Source organism: Cyprinus carpio, chromosome B1, assembly GCF_018340385.1.
Source record: "Cyprinus carpio isolate SPL01 chromosome B1, ASM1834038v1, whole genome shotgun sequence".
NCBI lineage: Eukaryota > Metazoa > Chordata > Actinopteri > Cypriniformes > Cyprinidae > Cyprinus > Cyprinus carpio.
This window is the reverse complement of record NC_056597.1, coordinates 4,979,518-5,001,730: the sequence shown is the minus strand read 5'-3', so window position 1 is coordinate 5,001,730 and position 22,213 is coordinate 4,979,518. Positions and strand designations below refer to the sequence as shown.

The following is a 22,213-nucleotide window of genomic DNA, read 5'->3' as shown; positions in this document are numbered from 1 at the left end:
AGCCCATGGTCATGATGGCATTAAAAGTCTTCTTATTAAAGAGACAATTGATTATATTATTGAACCTCTCACTCATATTCTCTCACTGTCTTTGAAAACTGGAATTGTCCCTCGGGATTTGAAAGTTGCTAGGGTTATACCAATTTTTAAGACCGGTGACTCCAAGGAATTTGGTAATTATAGGCCAATATCAATTCTCCCGTGTATATCGAAAATCTTGGAAAGACTTGTCTTTTCTAGATTATTTAATCACCTTGGATGTTAATAATATTTTATATAAACATCAATATGGTTTTCGGAAGCGACACTCTACTGAGCATGCCCTCATTCAACTTGTGAATTATATTTCTTCAGCTCTTGACAATAAAAAAATTTGCTCTTGGAGTCTTCCTGGACCTGAGTAAGGCATTCGATATGGTCAGTCACAGTATTTTGATTGCTAAACTTAGTAGATACGGAGTGGTGGATGTTGCCTTGAGATAATTTAGAAGCTACTTAGCTAACAGAGAGCAATATGTATACCTGGAAGGCTATACCTCCATGAAGTCACAAATTATGATTGGGGTCCCTCAAGGATCAATTTTGGGGCCTCTTCTATTTTTAATTTATATTAATGATATGGCCACGATTTGTACTAAACTCCTTCCAATACTATTTGCAGATGATACAAATCTTGTAGCTTCTCACCAAGGCTTTAATATCTTAATCAAAACGGTCAACGAGGAACTATCTTCCATTGTGGAATGGTTTCAATGGAATAAACTTACTCTTAATATAAAAAAATGCAACTTTATGATTTTTTGTAATATTAACAAACATTATCCTATAGAATTATCTAAAATCTTTATTAATAACACTCAAATTGAATTGGTTCAGCATACCAAGTTTTTGGGAGTCATTATAGATAGTGGTCTTAGATGGTCTAATCATATCAACTTCGTATCTAAGAGGTCAGCTAAAATGTTGGGTATATTGAGGAGGGTTTGTCCTTTAGTTCATTCCTCAGCTTTTTAAACTCTATATTATAGTTTTTTGTTTCCATTCATTAATTATTGCAATATTGTTTGGGCAGCTACCTATCCTACTTAGCTGAAGAAATTAATAGTCATACAGAAGAAATATCTAGATATAGATTTATTTCTCATTCAAATAGATATGCACCTTCGGCACCCCTTTACAATAAATTTAAGGTTCTCCCTATTGATAAGGTAAATATTTATCAAACATGTCTATTTATGCATAAGTTTATATATAGAAAACAAGATTTACCAGACTCCTTTCAGAGTTTGTTTATCCCTATCTCACATGTACACTCATTTCAAACTAGACATAACAATAATACTTTTGTTTTACCCTACACACGAACTACAAGACATCAATTTAATATTTCCTTTAGAGGTCCTAAGCTCTGGAGTGATTTAAGCCCATCGTTGCGATCAATGTCCTCTTATTCGGTTTTCAAAAAGCATCTGAAGAGACTTCTATTGCTAGCTTGATGCCCTTATGTAGTCCTTTCTAGGTAAAGCTTGCTCTTTTTGTATTTTTATCTAACTCTGTACAAGCCTAGAGTGGCTTCGTTCACTCCTTGCATAGTTTTGTACTTGTACTAAACATGTGCTAAACAAATAAACTAAACTAAACTAAACTACAGGGGGCATCCTCTCATAGCCGTTTTCGCGCATCGCCTCGATGTCAGCACAACTCTTATGCCGAAACCGATGGATGCGAGAAGAAAACGGCCTCTTTCATTTCTTTTCGATTTCTGTATGGAGATCAGGCAAAAAAAATAGCAGGCTCACCTGAGCTGGAGGGCTATGGTCAGAAAGATAACGCTCATCGAGGCGGCCTCACAGGCCAGGACCCATATGTTACTTCTATAACTTCTATAAGCAAGCAATGCCCATAGAGATGTTAACAACAACCCAAGGCTAAGATGGGCTGATCTCCCTGAGATCACGCCCGGCCTGGTTAATCATTTCAGAGTACTCATGCAACTTTGGCACCCCAGGGGTCAAGAGCTGACAGGTGAACTAATACCAGAGAGCTTGAGCGTGATACAGTCAAGGGCTCTCTGTTAGACTTGTTTGTGTAACGCTGTGCATCTCTTCAAGTGGAGAGGACTTCCAGGTTATAAAACCTTGCGAAAGTGGACGGTGAGGCCCTGCCGGCTGCCTCACAAATATCTGAAATGGACACACCGCTGGACCACACCCAAGACGAGGCGATGCCTCTGGTAGAATGGGCCAATACTCTGATGGGACATTGAAGGCCCAAGGAAGAGTATGTTAGCGTGATAGCATCTACTATCCATCTAGAGAGTCTTTTGCCATATTGTCCTGTTCGCTTGAGGGAGGAGATCTCGTCTAAATGAAATGGGCCAAGGGGCCGCTATCAACAGCTGAGTCAGCTCTGATGGCCACAGCTGGTTCATCCAGAGAGGGGCCACCAGGAGAACCTTGTGTTTTTGTTCCCTGATTCACCTGATTACTAGGGATGCTCCGATCTGCTTTTTTTGCCTCCGATACCGATTCCGATATCTAGGGTTCAGTATTGGCCGATACCGATCCGATACCAGTGAAGTTTTTCCCCCCATTTAAATAATGTATAATTTATATCTCTCTGTGTGTGGAACTGATAATCATTCTTTCACAATCTACTAGTTACAGACTATTTCATTATTAAAGGAAAAAAATTGAAAAATATTGGCCTATGCATATTCATAATCTATAATAAAAATGTTTCAAACTAGGTTGGTGGTTTATTCAGCAACAAAAGTTATTTTAGAAAAATCAGTGCACAATAATTTTAGAAATCCAAACAAAACAAATAATTTTGTGGGGAACAAATAAAAGTGTTGCACTAAATATGGTAAAATGTTACACATTGCTATTTTTATTATTATAAAACCCATTCATTAAAAACATTAATGAATGTATTTATATGTAAGTATATACTATAAAATTAAAATACATCTCTTTTAAATGTATAGCATATTTTTTTTTATAAGGCAACAACATATGATAGATACGATAGGACAAAACAAATACAGTGCAGCACAAAGCATTTACAATGTGCACATCCGGTGTGCAGAATGATGCGCTTCAAGCTACACGGCGTCACAGCATGAGAGAGCCTGACGCTGTGTTGCTTCAAGCGCGTCATTCTGCACATCGGATGCACATATTGTAAATGCTTCGTGCATTAATATATATGCGTAGTATATTATATATATTTAACAGTTATAGAGCCTTTCTTTTAACAGTTTTAAATTTCAGTTACTGTGCATGTTAAAAAACAATTTAGTCTTTTCTACGCCCATGCTTTGTTCTCAGAGACACCCGGTAGCAAGTAACAAAACAACATTAAACTCCGGCAAGAAGATAAAGTCCCTTTTGCAAATTCATAGACATGTATTTACAAATCCAGTATAATAATGGGAACACAGAATGATCTTGGAGAGAGCTTTACCGAGCTGACCGTCGTAACCGAACGCAACCAGGGTTTAAAGGCTGAAAGGCTGACTGACAGACACAGCAGAGAAAAGAGTTTGTGTGAACTTTAATGTAAGGACATTAAGTCAGCGGTTCTCAATTCCAGTCCTCGCGCCCCCCAGCTCTACACATAGTCTCTCATTGTTAACACACCTGATTCAGATAATCAGCTAGTTAGAAGTGTGCTCCGTGCATGAACTGTGTTCCTATTGACATGCTTCCTACTCCCTGAGCAGAGGAAATCTGTTGAAGTTTACCTCAGTTCGGAACATTCATTCATGGATTTGCGCTGCGCAACGTCTTCACACACAGACAACTGTGACATCATATAACTCTGTAAATAAAACAATGTATTTTAGGGATGGAAATTACATTTTTATATTTGGGACATGGTAATTTCACTAATTTGGGCATTTTTTTTGTGTGTGTTTTTTTTTTTTTAACTGGCATCGGCTTGGGATGCACAATTAAAATGCTGTATTAGTTGTGATCATTATCTTACCTTTCATGATCATTCAGACATGATCAGGTGTAGTATCACCGACATTCTGTCAAGTCTGGATCAAATCAAGCACTCCATAATTACAGGTAAACTGTCTGACCAGTCAGATGTTTGTCATGAGAAGTGTTCCACAAAACAGCTATAAGAGTTGATGTGACAAATACATCTTTTGGATATACTGTGTGAACTCAGTGCCCTGCTAGCTCAAAGAGCTTTATCTTCCCTTATCAGTAAGCATTGTCAGTTGTTTATTGGTCTAATTCTTGTTTCTTGGATTGCATTTGTTAGTCACTCAATTAATTATCTTGTGCTTCGTTTCCTCCCTTCTGAATTATGTTGTATTGATAAGGAGTTATCACAAAGTAAGTCTGTTTAGTTGTGCTATCTTACAATCAATCTATAGTCTAGTAAATGTAGGTTAAAGTGTGACCGATGTAACCGGTTACAACTTGGAATGGCGATGAGGTCTTAAAATGTATGGAAAGAGTCTTAAAAATGGTCTTAAAAGGTATTAAATTTGACTCGATTCCTGTATATACCCTGTGTAAGCTACTCTCTTAGGTTCACAAAACTGTCCTCCAATAAAATGCGTTGCACAAATTCAAACATCTGGGTTGTGCTGCTCTGTTGTAAATAAATCTTAACCAGTGATTCCTCATTGCATCTACTTTCGTAAGCCCAAATAAAGTGCATTTGCTTTCGCACAGAAACACACAGCATCTCCCTGACATGTCTGTATCAAAACTACTGCGGTTCCTGAAACCACGCCCTCTTTCTTGCATGAACATTTGAGCGGCATTACGCATATATTTCCACAACGTGACAGAGATGTGGGGGTGTGTTTGAAGTTTGTTTTAGCCCGGTCTGGAGCAGCCTTCTATTTTAGATAAAATAAAACCTTTTGTGGGAAACTTTGAGCTTTGTAACTCTGCAGATCTTATGCATGCATAAATGGTTACATAACACACTAAAGAAAAGGAAAAATAGAAATCACATCACATTACCCCTTTAAGAGTTTTCATTGCCTTAAATTTAAACAATTAAACTGAAGACTTTTTAAGGACCAACGGAAACCCTAAGAACATAGTTCAGTGCAAACATTTATATCATCCATTTGGCAAAAAGCTTTTGCTGACATATTTTACCTGTGGCACAGTGGTGTGATGACAGTTTTCCAAAGAATCCAAACATATGGGAATCCCCTGGAAATTGTTAAAAAGATAATCTGTACCATCTTGACTGGAAAATGCTGTTTTCATAGTCAGTTTTTCATTTATTATTTGCCAATGTTAGTGAATGTTTACATTAGAGTGCACGTCCTAATGCGCTGAAATTAATATGAGGAGCTGCTGGAAACTAGCGACCTCTCCTGGTTGGAGATAGACATTAACATTATAAACAAAGCAATCTTTATGTCACCCATATTGATCACCCAAGTCTAATATGTTCTAGCGGGCCGACCAAAAAGACATTGCAGTTTAAATATACATTAAAGACCCATCTATTAACCTAGCTTACACGTAACACACTAAAACATTTCTATTATTCATATCCATTAAGGCTGCATTAATTAGGTCAACCGGATCCGGGAACACTTCCCACAACACCTGATGTACTTGTTACATCATACAAAGAATGGCATCTACACTAATATTAGTCTATTTTATTCTTATTCTAAGATCAACTTAGCCACCGAGATCCAGTCTTTATCTAGATCAGATGGTCACTGCAGTGACCCGGATCCAGTCCGTATCCAGTCCAGATATTGGATGACCTCTACAGCCCCTAATGTCAGCGGAGACCAGAACAACTAGATGAGCCCTAGAAACAGATCCCCAGTGAAGACCATGTCACCTAGATAAGATGACCATCGGGATATGGGAACCAGATGAGTCCTTTGCTCAATCTGACTTGTTGGTTTAGTTTGGCCAGAGAAGAACTGGCCCCCTGACTGAGACTGGTTTCTCCCAAGGTTTTTTTTCTCGGTTTCTGTCACAGACAGAGTTTTGGTTCCTTGCTGCTGTCGCCTTTGGCTTGATAAATTCAACTTGATAACACAGATACTATTTGAACTGAACTGAGCTAGATAATTGTAATGTCTGTGATATGATACTTGAACACAACACAAGATGAGGTGTATATGTGAACTCACTTCTACTTTTACTTAACAGAATCAGACATACTAAACAGGCATGAGAAAACAATCCTGCACATTTTGAACACAGACATACATAATAGAACATGTTGTCATGTTGGTGATATACAACATTTCCTCCTCCTTCAAGAAACGAATTCCATAAAATGTAGCACTTATTTCCAGTGAAGTCTTTGTGAACTCTGTGTGTGAACTCCCATACAAAATACATCAATGTACTGATCTTACCATGGCCTATGCCAGAACCAAGACTCTAAACAGTTTCTATCAGTCTCTGTGGTGGTTTATGCACACGTGTTGGATAGCATCTTTCCTCACAGAGCACCCTGTCGGTGTCTGCTGAAACGATGCTGGTTTCAGAATGGGGTGTAGATGGTGGTGATACGGGAGATTGAGGACAATGACTCTGGCCATTTATGCTTGAAGGGAATGATGGTAGCTCTACTTGAGAGACAGAAGAAACAGCAGCCATAGTGTACCACCCGACAGCTCAACCTTGTAAGTCAACAGCCGCGTTTCCACTGTCGGGCCAAAAGCGGGTGTGTTGCCAGGGCCAGTCGCGTTTCCACTGTCACTTCCGGGGCTTGATCGTGCCTCGTCGGGGCTTCCTCGGGGCCAACGGCCAGGGTTTTTTGGCCCGACAAAAACGCTGCAGAGCGTCAGCACAGTGGATCATTTCAAAAAGCTAACAACTATAACACCAGCATTAAACACTTTTTAAAATAAGTTGAGCTCAAAACTCACTTTCAGTCAGCAACGAGTGTTTGAAATAACTTGATCCGATCCGATGTGGATTATAATCACCATAAAAGGCAGAAATATTTATAAGCGATGCAAAAGAATATGCACGCTAGGTATTAACGTTACCACAGTAAGCATTGTAAATGTGACCGTTTGAAGAAATCAGACATCAGCTTCTTATTCTCTATCACAATCATGTATTTATTTATTAACATATTTTATCTGTCATAAGTCTCGACTCGAGAGTTTAGCTCCACGTAGCCTATGTCATAAAAATAATATTATAATAATAATGGTTTTTGTTTTAAAACCAGAAATTATCATTCATTCTAAATGTGATGTATCGCGCATGTTCCAGTGATTTATTTCTTATTAGTTTTCTGATAACTTCTCTTTGTTGGTGAAATGATTGGATTGCGTGACGTTGTTCCTGGGAGGCGTGTAAAGGGTGGGTTAGCCCTGCCCGGCCCGTTTTAACCCTCTGGAGTCTAAGGGTATTTTTGGGGCCTGGAGAAGTTTTGTCATGCCCTGACATTTGTGCTTTTTTCAGTTTCTTATAAATATCTAAATGGCTAAAGTCTAATCTCACTGTAATCAGCACAAACTAGGCTATAATAATATGTGAGCAGCATGTATGTACATGATTGTGTTTTTGAGAAAAAAAATGTTATGCGTGGTTAGTGAAAAACTAAAAATGTTAAATCACTTGAATAAGGCAATAAAACACATACAGAAAATTGCTTCCCAGGAATTTTGAGAACTGGAGCTTGTAGCCTAGAATTTTTTTTTTTCTAAATGATGTGAAAATCATCTTGTTTACTCACTTACAGAAAACAATATATTGATTTAAATTTTCTAAGACACTTTTTGTTGGTAAAAGTCATATGCGAGTAGGCGTCAACTATCATGAATTCACACCTGAGAAGACAAAGGCCTGCATAATGAGCTGCATAATGAGCCATTCAGTCAGCTGTGTCACTGAGAGGGATGAGTTACAAGAAAGAATGTGAGGACAAAATAAATCTATATAATTTTATGTTTGTAGTTTATTTAGAATATATTTAATTATCCCACAACATAATTTAATATTCACTTGTGAGTGCAGTTAAACAGTTTATTAGGAAAAAACAAAGCTGACTTTCAAACTCAATTTTTTGCATCATTACTCCAGTCACACAATCCTTCAGAAATCATTTTAACAATCTTATTTTCTACAAAAAAACATTTATTGTTATCATTATTATTATTATTATTATTATTATTAATATTAATGTTGAAAAGAGCTGAGAATATTTTTTTTAGGTTTTTTTAAGGGGGGATAAATTGAAAGAACAGCAATGATTGTTACATTTGTTACAGTTACATTTATTGTTACATTTATATTATTTACATCAAGGCTTTTGAATGGTATAATAGTGTATATTGTTATTGAAACTTCATAATATTTCACTTGATTATACATTTAGTCAGGAATTATAGTTTGGAAAAAGTCTTTGGAAAAAGTCTAACTAGTAAAATGTTTACACGTTATGTGAAAACTAGTACAAGTATATAAATAAATAAAAAGAGACTTACTCATGTTTATGATCTCTGCTGAATAAAGTGCTTCATTCTTTTTTCTGAGGAAATCCAAATCTCAAATCCTCAACCACATCACATCTTTTTGGGGTGAATTATGTCTTATTCCTCTCCTCGCGAAGCAAACAGTAAAATAATAAAAACTTGAAGAACAGTCTCGCTGCGTTGTCTTCTGTTGTGTGGGCGTATTCAAAAGCCGCGCGCTTCAGTGAATCATTTGAATCTCAAAAGCGCGCTCAGCGCGGGGGGCGTGGTCGCATTAGAAGATAATGAAGGGAGACGTGAAAAACGGACATCGCGTTGTTTTCATATGGATTACTTTATCACAGAATATTTGTTTTCAGCAGCACTTGTTTAGTTTAAAAGTAGACATGTCAGGCTTTCTATAGATATCTCTCTCATGTCTCTGTGTTGAGTATTCACTGAGTTACAGTTCATTTTAATGACGCATTTGTATCTGAAGTTCAGCGCAGACAAAGGCTGCAGACAGCACTCCTTGTTTGTTATCTTTATTTTATAAGTGCACAAAGTTTTGTTGTTATTATGTCTGTATACAAAAAAAAAGTAGACCCTTTACAGATTCGATTTATTTATTGCACTTATCTGTACGATCAAAACTGAAAAGTGTAATTTAAGTTCTTTTCGGGGTTATCAGGAGAAAATACCCCAAAACGCGTATACGCGTTAATCGACTCCAGAGGGTTAAGCCCTGGCTCACACTGGCCTGACAGTGGAAAAGCGGCTAATGGTCCAGTTTGCTCCTTAACTGCAGCAATAACCCACTTGCAATCACCCCTGTAGCTTCTTGCAAGCACAGTCTCTCCAACTGCAAAGCTCCGCGTGGCTCTGGCAGAGCTCCTCAGGCTTTGATCCATTTGCCTGTTTTGCACAGTTTTTTGAGGTTTGGCCCTATCAGATCCAACCTAGCACGAAGTGAACGCCCCATGAACAACATAGCTGGACTTTGGTTTGTAGTTGCATGTGTGGCATTTCTGTATGCGAACAGAAAGTTGGACAGCTTTTGCTGGAGTGTAAATTTCTTATGTCCCATAGTTTTGAGTCCTCGCTTAAGGCTGTGTACAAACCGCTCTGCTTGTCCATTAGTTGCTGGGTGCCATGGGGCAGACGTGACATGTCTGATGCCATTTCTGCGAAGGAATGTCTGAAAATCAGAGGCAGTAAATTGTGCCCCATTTTCACTTACTAACTGATGAGGAACTCCAGTTCTGACAAACAAGTCCCTCAGTACCTCAATGATGCATGCAGAAGTGGTGGTACTCATGATGAAAACCTCAGGCCATTTGGAACAGGCATCAACTACCACCAGGAATGTCAATCCCATGAATGGTCCTGCAAAATCGACATGTACCCGCTCCCATGGAGATGCTGGCGATTCCCAAGGATTACGTGGCGCATGTTCTGGCTCATTCTGTGTCATTTGGCAGCCAGGGCACGCTCTATCTCTTGATCCATCCCTGGCAACCACACATAACTCCTGGCAAGTGCTTTCATCTTCACCACTCCTAAATGTCCCTTATGCAGCTCATCCAGGACACTAGATCTTAGTCTGGTGGGTATAATGGTTTGCAGCCCCCACATCACACACCCAGTATTTAGAGAGAGGTCATGACGTTTTGCATAGTATGCGGGCAGCAGCGATTTGTGATCAGTTGTCCAGCTTTTAAGTGTTGCCAAATACACTTGTGACAGAATCTTGTCGCGTTTGGTTTCTGTTTTCACCATATCTGCTGTGCATTTATATTCAATCTTGTAACGATGACCACCCAAAAACAATGCCCAGCGTTGCATATGAGCAGCTGCTGTGGCAGGGATTCCTTTCTGTGGGATGAAGATAGAAGTAAGCGGTTGATGACCCATAACAAGGGTAAATTCCCTGCCGAAGAGATAGTGGTTGAATCTTTTGACACCCCACACTAAACTCAATGCCTCTCTGTCAATTTGGGCATAATTATTCTCAGCTGCAGACAAGGACCATGATGCAAAAGCAATGGGCCTCTTGCTACCATCTTCCATTACATGTGACATCACTGCCCCAATCCCATAAGGAGAGGTATCACACGCCAGCTTCACTGGGAGGGATGGCTTGTAATGTATCAGGACCATGTTGGATGTTACCAGCCACTTTGCTTCCTAAAAGGCATGTTCACACTCCTTATTCCATTTCCACTGCCTGCCTGACTGAAGTAACGCATTGAGGGAATGAAGGACAGTTGCCAGGTTGGGGAAAAACTTGTTGTAATACTTCACAAACCCTAAGAAGGATCTGAGCTGTGAGACACCTTGTGGCTTTGGAGCATTCAGCACTGCCTGCATTTTGTCCTGACACATGTGCAACCATTGGGCGTCTACAATGTGCCCACAATATATGACACTGGGCTTGAAAAATTTGCATTTGTCCCGCCTGGCTCTGAGTCCGTATTCCTCTAATCATTTAAGGGCAGCTTTCAGGTTTTCACACGGGGGCAGCATCTCTCAAGATCAGTTCCAGTTTTATCTTAGTAGTTTGTGCAACAACAGGCAGTGACTTGAGGTTTTTGATCTCGTTCCAGCCCATCTGAAACATTCTTAACCAGTCCCAACCCCACAACGGTGCACCTCCATTTGGTAGTATGTACAAGTTGAGAATTTCCTTCTGACAGTTATATTCTACTGTAACAGGCAAGCCAGATGGCCTGTTTGTCTTTTTCTCCCAGACTGAACAGTTCCAGACTGGCCAATGCATCGTCACTGTCGTTGTCCGATGCCTCATCAATTTTTTGTATGTTTCTTTTGTCAGTGTGATATCGCTTGTCCTTCTCAGCCCCTTTTGCTTGTGCACTGCGACAAACTCTTTGAATATGCCCCATTTTGTGACATTGTCTACATTCTACATTTTTGAATCTGCACTGAGAGGGGAGATGGAAAAGGTTTCCACAACGATAACAGGGGGTCTGATTTGTTCTGTTTACTGTTGACAGTTTATTTACATTTCCAGCCTTTACATCACTTTGAGCATCTTTGGCTGCAGGAGTACAGTGACATCTTTATCTTCCTCTACATCATTCGCGGCGAAATACTGTTGCAGTCTTTCAATATACATGTTCCAATCCTCCGTGGAGCTGTCAAATGCGTCAACTTTGCCTATGTAAGCCATGCTCGCCGATCACAGTACTCACACAAACTGCTCTCATACCGCCCAACTTTCGGCCTTTGCTTTTCCTTAATGTGAATTCAGTTTACTGCAGGGCATCACCGTTTACAGTCAATCCCATCCTCGTCGCCACTGTAATGTCTGTGATACGATACTTGAACACAACACAAGATGAGGTGTATATGTGAACTCACTTCAACTTTTACTTAACCGAATCACACATACTTAACAGGCATGAGCAAACCTGCACGTGTTGAACACAGACATACATAACAGAACAACGATGTCTGTCATGTTGGTGATATACAACAACGACATCACTGAATCAGAGATGAACTGACTTTAACTGTTAACTGAGTGTTTACTGTTGTCCTTCTGCATTATTAGACACTGCTTTGATAAAATCTGTGATGTTAAAAGCGCTATATATACACATCACGGACTCTGATGCGCACTTGTTCAGGAAGTAAAGTAACCTGTGCATGTGATTTAGATGATTACAATGTATTTACTTCAATAAAAAAAACATGCAAGAGATAATAGTGCTTATGGTTTTCCTTGGATTTGAGCAGATGTGAGCCTGCAGTGTATTCATGTGTTGCGAGTGCAATCAGAGCAATCAGTCTTCTCCTCAAAATAGTCTGTTTGCAGGTGGCAGAAGGCAGTCTAAATGCGACATGCATACAGTAAACCCAAATGTTGTTTGCGCCGATGAACATAATAGCACTAAATAAAAAAATGTTTTGACCCCCATTCTGTTTTCTATCAAGTGCTGTGTGGGTTTGTGATGAAGTAATTTGAACGCAAATGCACCAGGGTTCAATAGAATCAAAAAAGTTGAGTGTGAAACCAGACCAACGCTGCTGGGGGCACCGGGAACAAGCGCGCCCAGGCTCAAAACCGCAGCAAATGAGCCCAATGTGAAAGCCAACTTAAAAGTTAATAAAGATCACTGTTGCAAGAACCTGCGATAATCATTTCCACCATTTTGAATTTAGTTTTTACACGAAAGAGCAGAAGATGAAGAATGAGGCAAATTATGCTGCATATGCTCTTCTGTATCAGCCGTGCCACAAGGATGCATTTTCTTCGCCTACAAAAAGTATTCTCGTCACTTCATAATATTACGGTTGAACCACTGATGGCAGATGGACTATTTTTATGATGTCTTTCATAATTTTCTGGACAGTGTAACTTACTTGGCAGTCTATGGGACAGTCACAGGCCTCCCGGTTTTCATCCGAAATATCTTAAATTGTGTTCCATAGACGAACTAAGCTTTTACAGGTTTGGAACGACATGGGGGTAAGTGATTAATGAAAAACATTTTATTTTGGGGTGGAGTATCCCTTTAAGTGGAAAATTTCTGCCCCCTGGAAGAAAAGCAAATATTAAAATAAATATCATGATATTCTCACTATGACCACTAGATGGTAGCAGAGGATCATTGTGTCATTTAGCCTACCATTTCCACTAGGTAATATAGCTCTTTTTACGTTTTATTTTTGGATTCATATTTAGACATTATAAAATAACTATTCTAACATTTTTTTTGTTTTGTATGCTTTTTTTATTTGTCAGCATTAGCATTCAATATGCATAGTTTTGTACGGAAGTATGAATGAACAAAAATTTTCAAAAAAACTCATATCTACTTGAATCACACAATTCAAAACGGTGGCTAATTTTAATTATATTAACCTTTTTTATTATATTATATTATATTATATTATATTATATTATATTATATTATATTATATTATATTATATTATATTATATTATAGAACTAAATAAAAATGCTAAAACCGTTAAATAAAACCGATACAGATCACAGAATGATTTCGCCAAAATACACTGCATATACTGCATATCCAGTTTTTGCGCCACTGCAAGATAGTATTATGTTTACCTGTCAGAGAGGAGAGCAACAGGCAAACAACAAACGATAAAGAACATTCCTACTTGGTCTTGTAAGTATCTGTGATTTCCGAGTTGTTGTTTTCTTTTTTTTGTGTGGGGGTGTGGGTAGGGTTAGTGGATGATGATTGAAATCACACAAATAGCCTTAAGCAATTAACTAAATAAACTGCAAAAAAACATGGATGAAATGGTCCTGAGAGCGCTGAACTAGTGCATCTGCAGGACAGTTAAAATTAGCAAATGATTCAAAGCCACAAATGCTAGAAGATCAGCGCTGAAACGTTACTCAACCTTTTCATGAATGGTGGTGAGAATTTGAGATTGCTGTCATAAAATTTGCAAGGGTTGTGATGTAATTATATAATAGGCTGTAGTCTGACATGCAACATGTCTGATGTTACAGTACTGTTTTTAGGTTTGATTCACTTTTAGTGCTATCTGCTAGCTGCACTTAGTTTTAGCCGCTTTAATTTACATTGGGGAACGCAACATTCGTCATTAGAAACGTTTATAAATCTGTTGTTGTTTAAAAAAAAAATTCAGTGTCACATAATCCCTCAGAAATCATTCTAATATGCTGATTTGCTGCTCAAGAAACATTCCTCATTATCAATGTTAAAAATGCTTAATATTTTTGTAAAAATGATACCACTTAAACATTTGTATAAGATTTAAAAAAGAGAGAAAAATTAAAAATGTTATTCATCATGCATGAAAGTGATAAGTGAGTGAAGACATTTGAAATTATTTATATTTAATAAATGCTTCAATAAACTTAACATATTTGATAAATGCAAATAAACGCTGTTCATTAACAATTCTATTTATCAAATAATCATCGATAAAGTGTATCACCATTTCCACACAAAATATGAAGCAGCAAAATCTTCAACATAATCAGAAATGTAACTTGAGTCAAATAAATTGTAATGATTTCTAAAAGATCACATCACACTGAAAACTGGAGTAATGATGAAGAAAATTCTGCTTTGCATCACATGAATAACATTACATTTTTTAATGTATTAAAATTGAAAACTTTAATTTGTAATAATATTTCAAAATATTGCTTTTTTAACTTTATTTTTGATCATACTGGTCATATAATTAGAATATCATCAAAAAGTTGATTTATTTAACTAATTCCATTCAAAAAGTGAAACTTGTATATTCATTCATTACACACAGACTGATATATTTCAAATGTTCATTTATTTCAATTTTGATGATCATAACTGACAACTAAGGAAAATCCCAAATTCAGTATCTCAGAAAATTAGAATATTGTGAAAAGGTTCGATATTGAAGACACCTGGTGCCACCCTCTAATCAGCTAATTAACTCAAAACACCTGCAAAGGCCTTTAAATGGTCTCTCAGTCTAGTTCTGTAGGCTACACAATCATGGGGAAGACTGCTGACTTGACAGTTGTCCAAAAGACGACCATTGACACCTTGCACAAGGAAGGCTAGACACAAAAGGTCATTGCAAAAGAGGCTGGCTGTTCACAAAGCTCTGTGTCCCAGGACATTAATAGAGAAGTGAAGGGAAGGAAAAGATGTGGTAGAAAAAGTGTACAAGCAATATAGATGACTGCACCCTGGAAAGGATTGTGAAACAAAACCCATTCAAAAATGTGGGGGAGATTCTCAAAGAGTGGACTGCAGCTGGAGTCAGTGCTTCAAGAACCACTACGCACAGACGTATGCAAGACATGGGTTTCAGCTGTCGCATTCCTTGTGTCGAGCCACTCTTGAACAACAGACAGCGTCAAAAGCATCTCGCTTCAAAAAGGACTGGACTGCTGCTGAGTGGTCCAAAGTTATGTTCTCTGATGAAAGTAAATTTAGCATTTCCTTTGGAAATCAGGGTCCCAGAGTCTGGAGGACTGATATATTTCAAATGTTTATTTCTTTAAATTTGATGATTATAACTGACAACTAAGGAAAATCCCAAATTCAATATGTCAGATAATTAGAATATAACTTAAGACCAATACAAAGAAAGGATTTTTAGAAATCATGGCCAACTGAACTAGAGGCACACAATCCACGTTGCTTGAGGTCCAGTTTAAAATTTCCACAGTCAGTGATGGTTTGGGGTGCCATGTCATCTGCCGGTGTTGGTCCACTGTGTTTTCTGAGGTCCAAGGTCAACGCAGCCGTATACCAGGAAGTTTTAGAGCACTTCATGCTTCCTGCTGCTGACCAGCTTTATGGAGATGCAGATTTCATTTTTCAACAGGAATTGGCACCTGCACACAGTGCCAAAGCTACCAGTACCTGGTTTAAGGACCATGGTATCCCTGTTCTTAATTGGCCAGCAAACTCGCCTGACCTTAACCCCATAGAAAATCTATGGGGTATTGAGAAAAGGAAGATGCGATATGCCAGACCCAATAATGCAGAAGATCATGAAGGCCACTATCAGAGCAACCTGGGCTCTCATAACATCTGAGCAGTGCCACAGACTGATCGACTCCATGCCATGCTGCATTGCTGCAGTAATTCTTTTGATGATATTCTAATTATATGACCAGCACCTGTATTCAGCCTTGATGAGCAGAGGATATTTATTTCAAAATCATTAATAATTGTAAAGTTTCCAAACTTTTGGCTGGTACTTTAATAATAATAATAATAATAATAATAATAATAACAATAATAACAATTATATTAATACTTTATTATAATGTATTATGTTGTTATCATGATTATTAAATATTAAAAATCTTTATTATTAAAGATTATTAAAGATTAAAAAATCTTTTATTGTGTTAAAAATATATTTTTAATAATAAGTGCTGGAGGCATGGCTTGTGGCAGTTACTTGGGGCGTGGTCAGATTTTCCTGCTTTTTTGTCTCTAGCTGATCACATGCCTGAAAAAATGGTAGGGGTGAATTTCTTATTCCATGTACACTTGAGGTTAAAGTGTGTACTGGGCCACTTATTATTTAAAGCAGCTATCAATGTGTTGTTATGAAGTCAGTTGTGCTACATAATTTTGGAGGCAGAGACTGATTGTAGGGGCACTTTAGGGAAAGAATTTAACTGCTGAAAAAAAAAGAAGAATTTTATAGGGTTAGTGATGGAAAACTTGCAGGTCAATGGACATCAGTTTTTAAGGTTGGTAAACACTTGTACACTGAAGCATATAATACAACCTGAAAAGTACTGACATTGACGTGTTATTTAGGTGTCAAAGTTGTGCAGAATTGAAGGAAGAAACCTCAAAGACAGTGCCAGAAGGATGCTGGACAGGTAAAGCCTACAAAATGTGCCACATTAATCAAACATTGTGGTGTCAAGAAGTTATAACGCAAATCAGAAATTTAAATAATAATTCCTTTACTGGTCAAAACTGTTAAATATCCTTCTTTATCCGCAATTGTTAACCACCTCAATCTGTATTATATTTTAGGGTTTGAAGGGGGGTGGTCCACTGCAGAAGGATGCTTTTATAAAGACTGCACTGTTCTCGGTCATTAGAGGTATGTATATACAACACAACATTTACCAGAGAGCATCTGTTTTTTTTTTTTTTTTTTTTTTTGCACTATAGATAACCCTGAGTAACTGTTCCACTCATTCTCTACTATAGGAGAGGAAGAATTGTAAAAACTTGTTAAATCATCTAAACCAACAACATGTATGTTAGACCCTATTCCATCTAAGCTCCTAAAAGAGGAGCTTCCAGAAGTCATTGATCCTCTTCTGACTATTATTAATTTATCATTGTCATTAGGATATGTCCCCAAAAACCTTCAAACTGGCTGTTATTAAGCCTCTTATCAAAAAACCACAACTTGACCCCAAAGAACTAGTTAATTATAGACCCATCTCGAATCTCCCTTTTCTGTCCAAGATACTAGAAAGGTAGTATTCTCACAATTATATTCCTTCTTAGAGAAAAATGGCATCTGTGAGGATTTAGACCGTATCATAGTACTGAGAGAGCTCTTCTTAGAGTTACAAATGACCTGCTCTTATCATCTGACCGTGGTTGTATCTCTCTATTAGTGCTATTGGATCTTAGTGCTGCATTCGACACTATAGACCACACCATTCTTTTGCATAGACTAGAACACTTTGTTGGCATTAATGGAAGTGCATTAGCATGGTTTAAATTGTACTTATATGACAATTCGTAGCAGTGAATGAAGAGGTATCATATCGATCACAAGTGCAGTATGGAGTACCTCAAGGCTCAGTACTAGGGCCGTTACTCTTCACGCCGTTACTATCATCAGGAAACACGGTGTAGCTTTCACTGTTATGCTGATGATAAACACCTAAAAAACACATCTCTTAACTACAAAACATAGCAATTTGAAAAACTAACGGAATGCATAGTCGATATAAGAAAAACTGGATGACGAGTAATTTCTTACTACTAAATTCTGAAAAAACAGAGGTGTTAATTATAGGACCTAAAAGCTCTGCATGTAATAACCTAGAACGCTGTCTAAGACTTGATGGCTGCTCTGTCAATTCTTCGTCATCAGTTAGGAACCTAGGTGTGCTATTTGATAGCAACCTTTCCTTAGAAAGCCACATTTCTAGCATTTATAAAACTCAAATTCACAAACTCAAAAATATATCTAAATTACGGGCCTTTGCTCTCAATGACAAATGCAGAAATGTTAATCCATGCGTTTATGACCTCAAAGTTAGATTATTGTAATGCTTTATTGGGTGGTTTTTCTGCACGCTTAGTAAACAAACTCCAGTTAGTCCAAAATGCAGCAGCTAGAGTTCTTACTAGAACCAGGAAGTATGATCATATTAGCGCGGTCCTGTCAACACTGCACTGGCTCCCTATCAAACATCGTATAGATTTTAAAATCTTGCTTATTACTTATAATGGCCTGAATGGCTTAGCACCTCAGTATTTGAACAAGCTCTTGTTACATTATAGTCCTCCACGTCCACTGCGTTCTCAAAACTCTGGCAATTTGATAATACCTAGAATATCAAAGTCAACTGCGGGTGACAGATCCTTCTCCTATTTAGTGCCTAAACTCTGGAATAACCTACCTAACATTGTTCGGGAGGCATACACACTCTTGCAGTTTAAATCTAGATTTAAGACCCATCTCTTTAACCTAGCTTACACATAACACACTAATATGCTTCTAATATCCAAATCCGTTAAACAATTTTTAGGCTGCATTAATTAGGTAAACCGGAACATTTCCCATAACACCTGATGTACTTGCTACATCATTAGATGAATGGCATCTATGCTAATATTAGTCTGTTTCTCTCTTATTCCAAGGTCACCGTAGCCACCAGATCCAGTCTGTATCCAAGTCAGAGGGTCACTGCAGTCTCCCAGATCCAGTACGTATCCAGCCCAGTTGTTGGATTAGCACCTAGAAAGGACCTCTACAGCCCTGAAAGACAGCGGAGACCAGGACAACTAGAGCCCCAGAGACAGATGCCCTGTAAAGATCTTGTTTTAGACGACCACCGGGACAAGACCACAGGAAACAAATGATTCTTCTGCACAATCTGACTTTGCTGAGGCCAGGAATTGAACTGCTGGTTTCGTCTGGTCAGAGGAGAACTGGCCCCCCGAGCCTGGTTTCTCCCAAGGTTTTTTCTCCATACTGTCATCGATGGAGTTTTGGTTCCTTGCCGCTGTCGCCTCTAGCTTGCTTAGTTGAGGACACTTCATTTACAGGGATATCGTTGACTTGATTGCAAATTACTGCACAGATACTATTTAAACTGAACTGAGCTGCATGATGACATCACTGAATTCAATGATGAACTGCCTTTAACTGTCATTTTGCATTATTGACACACTGTTTTCCTAATTAATGTTGTTCAGTTGCTTTGACTCAATCTCTTTTCTTTAAAGTGCTATATAAATAAAGGTGACTTGACTTGACTACGGTTAGACGTCTATTTAATTTTTCTCAGTCTTGTTTTAGCCTAGACCCATATTCACTGTTTATTACACATATTCATGTAGTCATTCAGTAGCGGTCTAATTGATGACTAGTCTATTCTTGGGCTATGATTAGACGTCTATTAAATTTTCACTGACAGCCCAAATTTTGCCTTGTTTTAGCCTAGACATCAGGGCTGTGTTTGGACAGCTAATAGACATCTTTTAAATGCAAAATTGCATAATCTTTGGTGTCAATATGCCAAAGATTCGCAGAGATATAGACCCAGATGCAGTTTAACATCATGCCATCAAAATTTGTTGATGCGTTTAATGAAAATTGTTTCATCTATCAATAAGAAATCCAAAACTTTGGCAAGCAGGACTGGTCTAAAAAGCTTAGTCTAGTGGTTTTTGGCCAATCCATTCAAAAATGATAAGCCAACAGAATCCATTTTTCATATCTTCTGAACTAAACTGTGCGGGTAACCTCAGGTTATGGTTGTCATAACACACCAAGTTTGGTTTCAATATGCTGCAGCATTGTGGAGATATAGTCTCACGTCCACTTTGACAAGCTCTTTGTCAAATTTGTTTGCATGTTATTCGAGAACAGTTTGACTAATCAAATCAAATCAAATCAGCTTGCTAATGCACTGCTAATACGTATCAAAATCATCCAATAAGACTGTATTGCACATTTCATTCATTTAGGTAGGTATTTACTTTTTACAAAGGGACAAAATGACTAGATTCATCTGTAATATTTTTTATACAAACATTTGTAAATTATCACCTAACCTCAGTGGCTCCTTTGAAACTCGTTGTTGCAGTAGCAGTGATTTCTCCATTTTAGGTTTCCTTCCTCTGCGCTTGTAATGGAACTGGTCCACCTAAATAAGAAACAAGACACACCACATATATATTTATATATGTGTTGCTTCATTAAAACAAGAAAACATCTACAGTTTGAAAGGGTAATCTGCACCTGCTGATAATAAATCTAACCCAGGAGCACTTGAAGTGGGGCTTGAGTTTTCTGTATCAGAGTCTTGTTCAGCTTCAATCTGTGAAAACCAAATCAAATATTGAATTTATGGCAGTTATGTTACTGATCATGTAACCTAATCACAAGAACCACCAGCAAAGTGCACAGAGTGATTACCTTTCTCTTCCTTCCTCTTTTATCTTTGGCAGAGACATTTGTGGTATCTTTCTGTGATAGGTCCTGTGGACCACAAAAAATAACAAGACCCATTTTTAAGACACATTGTACTAAATTTAAATCCGCATGGTTACTCCGATGATATTACACTTAAAGGGATAGTTCACTCAAAAAATAAATAATAATAATAATAATAATAATAATAATAATAATAAGGAGGAGCTACTGAAACAGTTCTACTCAGCCGTCATTGAGTCTGTCCTGTGCACTTCAACAATAACTGTCTGGTTTGGTTCAGCTACAAATCAGACATCAGAAGACTACAGAGAACGGTTCGGACTGCTGAAGGAATTATTGGTGCTCCCCTACCCACCCTTCAAGAACCGTATACATCCAGAGTGAGGAAAAGGGCTCAGAAAATCACTCTGGATCCCTCTCATCCAAGTTACCCCCTTTTTGAACTTTTGCCATCTGGCCGGCGCTAGAGTAAGATGCAGAGATGTACTTGGATGGAGGGGTAACAAATAAATATAAGAATATTGCACATTTTTGCATAAGTGGGGAACATTTAACTGTTCTTGAGGTAGATTGCCTGGGGGAAGAAACTGTTCTTGTGCCTGACTGTCCTGGTTTGATTAGGATTGGAGCTGAACTTTGCAGGACAGTTGATCGCCAGGAGCAGGGTTGGGCACCCCTGGTATATATGATCAAATGATGCTGTTTTTGCCAACTCAATGCACCAATTGGTCCAGCTTAACACTGAACTGAGGAAACAGTTCTGATGCAGACTGATGAGCTGGTGACAAGCGCATATGTGAACCCAGCACTTGAAATGGCAAATTGAAAGTTTTTTATGGTTTCTCATTGTTTATGAATAACAAAAATTGGTTTGGACAGTAAAGCAGGAGATAAAAATCAACAACAGACATTTTGGTTATCTGCCTTCATTAGTGTAACAGTTCTTTATTTCTCAGTGATTACATAGAAAATGACAAATATCAGATGTTCATAATCAATTCTATTTCACAAAAAAGGCTGCTCAGTCTCTGGGCTTTTTCAAAAAATTTCTCACAACTTGACAAGACCCATTCAATTTATTTTAGAATTGACTGAATTCATATGAACTAAAAATTACTTTTTGTTAAATTCAATTAAATTCAAGTCTATTTGTATACCACTTTTAATGATGCAAATCTTTGCAAAGCAGCTTATATATATTTTATGAATTCATCTACTAAAAATGTTATTTACTTCAATGTCCATGTCCATTGATGCAGGTTGGGAAAACGTCAATATCACTGAGTATCAGAGTGAGTGAACATAAATCAGCCATGATGGAGGAATGAAATGGAGGGCCAGGCCCATGGACAGGAAGAACTGGAGCTGGCAGAGCAGGAGGCCAGGGTGGAACCAGCAGAGCAGTCAGAGCCGAAGACAACCAGGGCGGAGCAGACAGGACTGAAGATCCCCATGGCAGAGCTGAAGACCACAACAACTAGGGTGACCATATGCGCCGTTCATACGGGACACGTCCCAGCCAGGATTTTAATATTGCCTAAAATATCCAGGTTTTGACTGTTTGCAGGTCGATCGTTGTACGACATTCATGAGA

General features: G+C 38.1%; 1 pseudogene; it reads right to left on the bottom strand.

The window, feature by feature from the left end:
• Nucleotides 1–22,213, bottom strand: part of LOC109048290 — a 334,436-nt pseudogene that overhangs the window by 13,530 nt on the left and 298,693 nt on the right.